General features: G+C 32.6%; 1 protein-coding gene and 3 long non-coding RNA genes across 5 annotated transcripts in view; 3 read left to right on the forward strand and 1 right to left on the reverse strand.

The window, feature by feature from the left end:
* LOC109582131 (uncharacterized) overlaps positions 1-11546 on the reverse strand; it is an 18821-nt gene that overhangs the window by 756 nt on the left and 6519 nt on the right. The window lies entirely within an intron of this gene.
* Positions 839-1351, forward strand: LOC109582154 (uncharacterized). Of its 2 annotated transcripts, XR_002184946.1 has the most exons (3): positions 839-875; positions 923-1216; positions 1264-1351. It is a non-coding gene; the product is annotated as an uncharacterized LOC109582154 (long non-coding RNA). The 2 variants fall into 2 exon arrangements; XR_002184945.1 differs by lacking the exon at positions 839-875 and having other exon boundaries at positions 888-1216.
* On the forward strand, positions 1827-5697 carry LOC109582152 (uncharacterized). The gene is made up of 2 exons (XR_002184943.1): positions 1827-1916; positions 5605-5697. It is a non-coding gene; the product is annotated as an uncharacterized LOC109582152 (long non-coding RNA).
* LOC109582155 (uncharacterized) lies at positions 3074-3261 on the forward strand. The gene is made up of 2 exons (XR_002184947.1): positions 3074-3112; positions 3162-3261. It is a non-coding gene; the product is annotated as an uncharacterized LOC109582155 (long non-coding RNA).

Genomic DNA, 11546 nt, shown 5'->3' on the forward strand with positions numbered 1-11546 from the left:
AAATTTTCAGAAATTGGCTCGTTTTTAATGGCTGTAACTTGAAAATTTGAGCTCGGAATTAGCTCAAACTTTCTACATAGCATGAATATATCAATGTGTATCAGAAAATGTAATTGAAAAGAGAGGGAGAGAAGGAGGAAGAGTATGTCAATTAAACCTTGGCACAGTTTAGTATGTTCAATATACACAGTCACTTGTGATTGTCATAGCTTAGATATATCCTAAAAAGCAATAAGATGAAAAGGATAACTGGTAGTAAAGGTACAAAATAAATAAAGGTACATATATCAATATATGTCATTGTTAATGACATATTGTACTACCCATTGTTTGAAACCAATTTTGATTGGAATCACTCAAACTTAAAATACAATACAAGAGCATGCATATGCATCAAAAAAATTATAAAAATGAAAAATTTCACCGTTTCATTTTCAGCAAAATAATATTATCAACCCTGGGATTGCCTGATGTACATTTGACCTTTGCTTCAGGAATCAGGACAGTATTGTCCTAAGGGGTAAGTCAGAAAAGAGAGTCTGGCATAGGCATTATCTCCTTTAAAATACATGTATGTGCAATGTGACCTTATTATGGACCAATCATGAATTAATTGTTATTGGAAAGGTGCAGCTATATAGTCATCATAAATAACAATCACATCAAGTATGATGAATCACTTAATTACTATATCCTGTGTGTAGATATGCACATAATGTATCTACACAGTTTATACATACTCCTTCAGTATTCATTTGATAGAAGCATGTTATTATAACCTTATATAAAGTGTATAGTCAAAGAAGCAAGGATGATTAAGAATAGACTAGGCCTCACTGTCTCGTTCTTGTTGATCCTATTAGTGGATGGAGCTGGTAATAATGTGTTGTGAATGTACTTCATGTTTTGATTGTTCTTCTAGATATATCAGTTGGTCCTACTTCTGTTACTGTTCCTATTTATGAGACAGCAAGTTTTACTTGTGAAGGAACTGGCAATGAACTGAATTGGCTAGTTGGGGGGTTTACACTAACAGAATCAGTTAAACAACAAAGAAACATATCTTTTACTGATCCTGGTAGTGGTCCTGGTAACTTATCATCAGTACTTACTATCAGTGGGTTACCTGTTAATGATGGATTACAAATTGGTTGTCAAATAATATCATATCAACCTTTTAAACAAGTGTTCTCTGGTGGTACACTAACAATAAGAGGTTATAGTCTATTTTATAAATAATATGACTGATTCATTTTCTATTAGGAATATCACCAGTTGAAGACATACAATGGTCTAATGATGATCAGTTCCTGTCATGGTCTCCTCCTTCTTTCTATTCTAATGATATACCGGTACCTCGAGGAGCTGTCGCTACATATAATGTACTAGTGAATGGTATCAGTGCTACTAACACTACTGATACTAGTGTATGGTTGAATACTACTAAATTACCTTGTACTAATGTTACTGTCAGCATTTCTGTATCTGTGGTAAAATATATATCAAAGGAAAAAGAAGAAAGTTTTATTGAATAAAAGTAAGTATAAGCAGGTAAGTATAAATTGAATAAAATTATTATTTTATTTTTGTTAGATCATACTGTTAGTTGTGAAAATCTCACAATAACTTTTAATGTATCAAGCCAATCATTTGTTGTTAATCTTCATAGTTTGGTAAGACTATTTCATTAGTCATTATAGTATTATAGATTATTTATTAGATACACAGTAATCAGTCATGTAAATATGACTTTGTTGGTAGAGTTAATCCTGATGAAGGGATAGAAGATAACACACAGAGAGTTCAAGTAAATGAAAAAGAAGAGGTGTTTTCATACAGAATGACTGGATTAAGACCATGTACAGATTATACTGCTTATATAGAGATTAATCAAAACACTTTTGAAGTTCCATTTTGTAAGTTTTAAATATTACTTTAACTTATGTTCGAATCTTACTTTAAGCTATATACATATAATGATGTACAAGATCTGTTAGTATCTACTGAAAGGAATGGATCAGTTAGTGTACAGTGTGTGTTTGTATCAGAATCAACTGCTGATGGATGTCATGTGATATTTACTGATACTAGTAATGGAAGGAATGAATACTTTAATATAACTGGATCAGGCAATACAATAGTATCAGTATCAACCAGTGGAGTGTATAATGTAGTTGCATACGACATTATTGATGATGGGCATATTATCCCATGGACTTGTGTACAACCTAAACAAGTTAACATGACTTTTATAACTACTGCTACTTCCTCCAGTGGTAGAGATACTTTAATTCTTTGTTATTGTTATTATTATTATTATTATTATTAGGAGTAATTATTACTGTCAGTTCTAGTTTTTCCTCTACTACCATCAGTAGTTTAACTTTTGTTACTACAACACCATCAGCAACTGTTATTATTGAAACTGAAACTAATGCATCAAGTGTCGACTGACACGTACTCATTACATATTTTTACAATGAATTGTTTTATATTCAGGAAATGCTGGCAGCTCAATGATCTATGTCATTGCTAGTGTGGTATTTGTTCTGATATTTATAATAATAGTAATAATAATATCCTTCACGTTGTGTGTGGTTGTTGGGACTAAAAGGAATGATAAGAACAAAGCTACACTTGGTGAAGGTAAGTGTCATAGTTATAAATTGTTATTGTAAATGTCATCTGCTAGTATGCACTATAAATAGTGGAGTATTCATAATAATACTGCTGATTGTAATCATTTTTATTATACTACTATGCCTCTAGTTGTAATTGATCAATCAGGAATGTTGCTCAATTTTAGATTCATAAATAACTCACTTACCACCAAGTTCCCCTAAGAGGTTGAATAAGTAGCCCGGGAGGTTGGTAGAAGTTGGTTATGCAACTTGGTATCAGTATCTGTGGCCTTGCGTAACTATTGCCCTTGGTATGATAAATGCCATAGATACCTCACCTTGATGTATAACCTATATGTATCTTGTGTGTGAGGAAAAAAGGAAGGTAGCTACTTCTTGTTTAGTTTTTAGTTTGCTTAGCAAAATTTTTATTTTTATTTTTAAAGGTAATTCCATTAAGATTACAGTTAATAATCCAGCATATGGTCAGAGTAAGCTGATTAAATTAATACACTAGCTAATCTAACTATTCATTTCTAGTTGAACAAACAGCAAGACCTGTACAGTCAGTACAAGGATCAGTATTGAACACAAATGTTAATCCAGCATATGAGACTGTTGTTGTTTATGAATATGTAATATAATTACAAAATATATAACAAATATTTAGTCACTGCATTTATTGCTGTAATTTTTACAAAATGGTGAAAATGTCTTCAAATGCTTTGGTTTGTTAAAATTTGTTTAAAATGATGATTGTAAAATTTATAATAGGTGTAATTTTGATCAGAATCAACTCAAACTATCTAATCAATATAGATAAAAAAATTATAAAAATGAAGAATTCTCTTGATACACGTACAACATAAGTACATGTATTATCAATAAATGTCAGAACCACTTCAATTAGGTGAGAAATAGTGATTATATCTCTAAAAAATAACACAACAATAAAACAACAACAACAACAACAACAACAACAACAACAACAACAACAATAATAATAATACCAATATAGTACCAAACTATCAGTAAACACATACAAACACACACTCACTAACAGTCAATCAAACTCAATGTATTGTTGATCCTGTACATTGACAGCAAGTGGCCTGTGTAGCCCTGGTGGTACTGCCGGAGGTACTGCATAAGCTGAACAAGGTTGTATCTCTGGTAATGCTTGTATATTAACAGCATGGACTCTTCTCTTCTCTTCAATGTTATCATACATTGGTTCAGGAGGGGGAGGGGCTGTGGAGTGAACAGGAGATAAAGATGAGGAATGAGTTTTGAAGCTGGCTCCTCTTAATGTTTGTACATGTATACCTTGACAGTGAACCCCAGCTCTTCATAATGCCAACAAAAGGTTAATTCTGTATTATATGAACAATTTCATATCATTTCTTCAGTTTAAATTATAGATATGAAATGAGGGAATGTCATAATAACCTCCAAGTAACACCTCAGCATGTTTAAACTTCTGTAATGCTGCAGTTTCAGCTATTGAAAGAGAAAGGGAGGTAAGAACAATATGTTAAAGCTTGGTACAGTTGACCTTTACTTCATGAACCAGATCAGTATTGTCCTGATATGTAGCTCAGAAAGAAACGAAGGAAGAGTCTTCCATAGGCATTACCTCATATGCATGATGTTTGATGTGACCTTATATAGACCAATCAATTAATAGCACATAATGTATCTATGCAAACTCATTCAGTTTTCATCTGATGAAAGCATGTTATGATAGTCTTATAGAAAGTGTTGTTTTAAAGAAGCAAAGATGGTTCAAAATGGATCAGGCATGTATCTCACTGTCTTGCTCTTGCTGATCATATCAGTAGATGGAGCTGGTATTTAATGTGTGTTGAATGTACTTCATTCTTTATTATTCTTCTAGATATAACAGTTGCTCCTACTTCTATTACTGTTCCTATTTATGAGACAGCAAGTTTTATTTGTGAAGGAACTGGCAATGAACTGAATTGGATAGTAGGGAGTACTGTACTAACAGAATCAGTTAAACAACAAAGAGATATATCCTTTACTAATCCTGGAGGTCCTGGTAACTTATCATCAGTACTTACTATCACTGGGTTACCTGTTAATGATGGAATTGGGATTGGTTGTCAAGTAGTATCATATCCACCTTTTGAACAAGTACTCTCTAACACTGGTACACTAACAATAAGAGGTTAGTAACTTAATACACAGTTAGTATAGTATATAATTATTAATTATTTATTAGGAATATCACCAGTTGAAGACATACAATGGTCTAATGATAATCAGTCCTTGTCATGGTCTCCTCCTTCTTTCTATTCTGGTGATATTTTTTCAGGAGGTTATGCTATTAAAGATACTGTTTATAATGTACTAGTGAATGGTATCAGTGTTACTAATACCACTGATACTAGCATATGGTTGAATACTACAACATTAGATATTTTCTGCTCAAATTTTACCATCAGTATTACTGCATCTATTGTACAGTATGTATCACAAGGGAGAGAATATATTTTTAACATCACCACAAGTAAGTATAGAAAGCTTAGTTGTTAATTAATTCACTTTATCCATCCGTAGGTTACACTATCAGTATATTAAATTATGCTCTGATGTATAATGAAACAAGTGATTTGTTTTTTATCAATCTAATAAACTTGGTAATAATTCTGTAAATTTAAGCATAATTTACAATTTGCTTAACATCATTAGGTAAACAGTTCAACACAATCCTGTAACATTGCCATATACAGTAATCTTTATTTTGATGAAGGAGTAACACAGACTATGTATCATATCATAACTGATGATATACATAGATTAATATCATACATAATGACTGATTTAAAACCATGTAAAGTCTATACTGTTCAAGTCATTGTGTTGAATTCCTTATTTGGTATTGAAGATCAAGATAATGTGACTATCAGTAAGTTTACATTTCAGTATACTGTTTTAAATTTATTTCTTTTATTTTAAGCTACATACAATGTACAAGATGTGCTAGTATCTACTGAAGGGAATGGATCAGTTAGTGTACAGTGTGTGTTTGTATCAGGATCAACTGCTGATGGATGTCATGTGATATTTACTGATACTAGTAATGTAAGGAATAAATACATTAATATAACTGGATCAGGCAGTATGATAGTATCATTACCAACCAGTGGAGTATATAATGTAACTACACATGATATTATTAATGGAGTGATTACTCCATGGACTTGTGTACAACCTAAAAAAGTATATATCATTATTCCTTCTATTGTCTACAGCAGCAATTACAGCACCATACATGATAGTACTAGTAAGCATGAATGAACATTTAAGTTAAGTAATTCACATATAATGACCTTTAGGTGTGTTATCTATGGAAGTTGAATACTCAACAGGTATATTGTTTTATTTTGTTTAACTTGAAATCATTAATTTTCATAGTAACAATTTCTCCTTACCATACGGTTCATAGTGATCCATCTCCAGTGGTATCTGCTGCAGTGCTAGTATGTACTATAGTTGGTACAGTACTTGTGATAATACTGTTGATTGTAATAGTCACTGTTAGTATTTGGTGTGCAAAGAAGAGGAAAGAAGGTAGCTACTTGAGTCTGTTATTTTGCTTTATAGTATGTTTCTTATTTTAAAACAAAGGTTCCATTGAGATTACAGTCAACAATCCAGCATATGGACAAAGTGAGATATTTCTAGTATATATAAATAATATCTCTCTACTCAGTTTTAGTTGAACAAACAGCAAGACCTCTACAGTCAGTACAAGGATCAGTATTGAACACAAATGTTAATCCAGCTTATGAGACTGTTGTTGTTTATGAATATATTGATTAATTCATTAAGATATGACTATAATTTGCATATTCCTGATTGTGTGCAGAGAGACAAACAAGAGGCATGTTTGTTCCTCTGCTAATTCTAGGTGTTGTCACTCTAAAAGAAACATATAGTGCTGGTAAGTAATGAATTATAATAGTAAGATGTAGCTGGCCGTGTATTCTTCTAGATATAACAGTTGGTCCTACTTCTGTTACTGTTCCTATTTATGAAACAGCAAGTTTTACTTGTGAACGAACTGGCAATGAACTGAATTGGCTAGTACATAGTGCTCCACTAACAGAATCAGTTAAACAACAAAGAAGCATCACAGTTACTGATCCTGGTGGTGGTCCTGGTAACTTATCGTCAGTACTTACTGTCACTGGGTTACCTGTTAATGATGGGATTAGTATTGGTTGTCAGATAATATCATATCCACCTTTTGAACAAGTGTTCTCTGACACTAGTACACTAACAATAAGAGGTTAGTACACATATGTGACCATAATTGACAAAAGGTACCTTATGGCGGGTAGTGAAATTTGTCTTTCTAGCCTAAGAAATCCAACTTCCTGAGCCCCATTTATCATAAAATTACTCCACAGGATGCAAAAAGTTACCATGAAACTTTTAGAAACAATGATTATCTAACAAAGCACTCACAGGTTGATATTTGCCATTATTAAGATCAATTTTAAAATCCGCCATAAGGGCCCTTTTGTCAATTATGGTCACATATATTATGATTAATAGTATAACAATTAATTTATCTATTAGGAATATCACCAGTTGAAGACATACAATGGTCTATTGATAATCAGTCCTTGTCCTGGTCTCCTCCTTCTTTCTATTCTAATGATATATTTTCAGAAGGTTATTCTAGTATTAAAGATACTGTTTATAATGTACTAGTGAATGGTATCAGTTATGTCAATACCATTGATACTAGTGTATGGTTGAATACTACTGGATTACCTTGTACTAATGTTACTGTCAGTATTACTGCATATATTTTACAATATGTATCTCAAGGGGGAGAATATAGTTTTAACATTGATGGAAGTAAGTATGAAATAAATAAGCTAAATATTATTTGCTTTTGCTAGATCGTACTATTACTTTTAACAGTATTACTAAGACGTATGATGACTCAAGCCAGACATTTGTTGCTACTATTATCAGTTTGGTAAGATTAGGTACTTAAGTTAGATATATTACTATTATAAATTACTTTCAATAGATACAGAGTATTCGGTCATGTATATATACAATAGTTGGTAGAGTTGATCCTGATGAAGAAATAGAAAACAACACTCAAATAGTTCAAGCAGATGACAATGAAGAGTTGTTTTCATACAGAATGATTGGATTAAGACCCTGTACAGATTATACTGCTTATATAGAAATTTATGAAAATACTGTTAAAGTTCCATTTTGTAAGTTTTAATGTTTAATTACTTTAACTTATGTTCTATCTTACCTTAAGCTACATATAATGTACAAGATGTGCTAGTATCTACTGAAGGGAGTGGATCAGTTAGTGTACAGTGTGTGTTTGTATCAGGATCAACTGCTGATGGATGTCATGTGATATTTACTGATGACAGTAATGGAAGGAATGAATACTTTGATATAACTGGATCATATAATAGAATAATATATTTATCAACCAGTGGAGTATATGCTGCAGCTGTTCATGATATTATTAATGGAGTGATTACTCCATGGACTTGTGTACAACCTAAACAAGTTAATGTGGCCCTTATAGCACCTAAAAAATCTTCTTCTATTGGTAATAAATAAATTTTGTTAATCATAAATAATTTATTATTACTTATTAGAAGATATTTACATCAGTGAAACATCTATTACAACACCATCACCAACTGATGATATGTCAGGTACTGAATGGCATGTACACTTACACATTTTCACAATAAATTGTTTTATATTTAGGAAATGCTGACAGCCCAATGATCTATGCCACTATTACTAGTGGGGTATTTATTGTTCTTATAATAATGATGATAATATCCCTTACTGTGTGTGTGATTGTGAGTAAAAGGAAGCAAAAGAACAAAGTTACACTTGGTGCAGGTAAGCGACTCATTATAAATGATATGATTATTAAGGTTCATAAATGACTTACTACCAAAGTAATTACTGGGAGATTGGACAAACTTATTGACCTCATGCACAGGCTGTTGCTAAGTGTTGCTAGTTGTAGAAGTTGGTTATACAGTTGGTATCTATGGCTTTATCAACTAACAGCCATTTGTATAACAAATTCCATAGATACATACCTAGCTCACCTCATTGAATAACCTTTATTTACTATGTAGAAATTGCTGCCTGTCATAAACCACAAGCAGAGATGAGTCATTATCAAGAGATACCTATTGGACCAGTAGCTATTGATATGTCAAAAGATGAAGGATCTAAAGTTCCAACAAGTGGCCCAGTACAAGGGAATTTAGAAGGTCCTTATCATGTTCTTACTCATGAGGTACTAGCTATTAGGAATGTATGTTACTATTGAATGATGCAATATACTTTATAATGGTCTCAATGCTGTGAACATTATGCTCCATTGTGTTTATTTTAGGGACAATCTGTTCAACAGAATAACTCCCTTGTCACTACTACATCACCACAAGAGGTAATGCTATTATTTGTAGTGAAAACCATAATAATACGCTTTTTGTTGCCAAAACGCTAATTATGTGTGTATGGCATACACTTGTTTTGAATACAATGTTTATTGTTATTTAATGATGTTATGATAATAGTATGCACCCAAATGATAAAAAAGCTTTAATGACAAGGACTGATATACTATTATATATAATAATAAGTATAAGTTCTTAACTAATTGAAATTTGATTATGTAACAGTGTGTGGTTGCTATGTTAGCATTTTAAAATATGCTGTGCTGTCATTGAGTACTAATTTTCCTATCTCCATAATGAGATTCATGACCTGTACTCCTACACTATAAATAATGATATCACATTGTATTCTCATAATTGGTTATGTGTGTTGTGCACTTTGTAATGAGATTTATGAGTAGTAAGTAGTAATGGTAAAATGACTAAAAATAGTCAAAATTGTAGCTTTAATAATTATTATTCTGATTATTAGGGGCAGACCCAAAACAACTCATCATCATCCAGCCATGGCTCTCTTGGTTCACCTCCAAATATTGCTACTCCATCACATGATCATGACACTAATCCTACTGCTACTGTTGGTGGGATTACTGTACCCAATGACGGAGTTGAAGTAAAATATGATGCAGCTCCATCTTCAGCCTCTAACTATAACTCACACCCTGAAGTTGGTAAGGGAAATGCTGTATATTAACTAAAAAAGTATTTCATATCTTTATTGTAGTTGTGGATCCTATTCAGTTGCCAAATAAAGGACCAGTCAAAGTAGAATCAGATGATCGCTGTCTTGTAAGTATTGTTGGTACTTTGTCCACTCCTCCTCCTTCCCCACGTGTTGCTTCTTTTAATACTGGCAGTCCTACCACTGATACCAGCACATCCAAAGATCATGTCTTGGCTGAATTGCCTATACATGTACATGTAGGTGAAGGTGAGTCATTCAATGGAATTCAACAACAAAACGAGTACAATCATCAGAGAAGTATATTGGTAGTCACTAGCTGTGCTTGGAAATATAGACCTGATGAGACATCAGCTTTAGATGATGACAATATGGAACTTACACCAATAGCTGTTGGGGATCAATGTGAAACAAAGGAAGTAAATGAAGAGGGAGAAATTAGTAGTAATGATATTGAGATGTTTTCTGGGGGTTTTGAAATTGAAATATCTCTTCAAATTGATTCTTGTGTTAACGTTCCTTTTTTGGGTAATCCTGGAGCTGGTAAAACTACTCTTAGTCCTGTCATGAATGACACAACTACTGGCACTTTTGCAGAAAGTCTTTTTGTGGATGAACATGAAGAGGAAACAGAGAGAATAAGTCATATAAATTTCCAACATAGGAAAAGAAGTAATGAAAATGGCCAAAAAAATGCTGTTGTGACCATCAATGGAGAATTAGGCAAGACCAAGCCAAAAGAAATTTTATGTGAAAATGAAGCAATTGATCAAGCTATAGATGAAAAAGTTTTTAACCATCACAAAGGGTCTACAGATTCAGCCACTGGGTTCAGCTCAAAAACGGAAGCTAATTACAATCTGTTATTCAAAGTATCGGAGCAGTTTCTATATCTCGAGCTAAGTCTACTTATTTGTATAGTAAATTGCATTCCTTTCAGTGATTTGAATGATGTATTGGTCCATGATAGATCTACTATAAAATCCACAGTTGTTAGTGCATCTGTCTGGTTTGAATCTCTCAACTACAAACATCGTGTTTGTAAAAGGACAAGGAAAAAACATTTATTTGTATTGGTAATGAACTAAAAAAGTACATCCTAATGTGCTTCCTAATTATTTTCTTATTATTCTCAGTTGGTGTTTATGTCTTAAGTAGTCTAAAAGTGCCCATACTTACTATTTACAATGGCTTGTTATCCTCATGTACGTAACATTTGTCACCCTCAGTTACTTGCTATATATGCTACTATTATCTTATTAATCTTATTAAACTTTGCTTCTAATTATTTTGATTTGATTCAAAAGTCATCATCTACAACAACTGTAGCAACAACATACCTTGAGCCAGTTGATGAAATCCCACGTGATCCGGATCCACCTTAGACATATGGATGGATTGTGAACATTGTTAACTAGTCACAGTCAAAAAAGTGTTACTGGCTCGGAACAATTAGGTTGGAATGAAGCAGCTTGGGGTTTTGGACTCATAAGTCCCAATTCCCTGTGTAGAAGACCAATTGAAGACAAATCAACTAATAATACTGTTAACTGAAGCAATGCTCTATTTTCTTTATGTTTGTTGATTTCAGTTTTGATTTTCTCTGCCTTATTGATTAAAATTTGTAATTGTTAATTTGTCAATCACTGCAGCTAGCCTTAGATGACACAATATTTCATCATACACATACATAATCTCAAGATATTAATCAGGCAGTTCTCTTGGCCATTTCAAAGAAGC

This window comes from Amphimedon queenslandica, unplaced genomic scaffold (genome assembly GCF_000090795.2).
Source record: "Amphimedon queenslandica unplaced genomic scaffold, v1.1 AMPQUscaffold_13399, whole genome shotgun sequence".
Classification (NCBI taxonomy): domain Eukaryota; kingdom Metazoa; phylum Porifera; class Demospongiae; order Haplosclerida; family Niphatidae; genus Amphimedon; species Amphimedon queenslandica.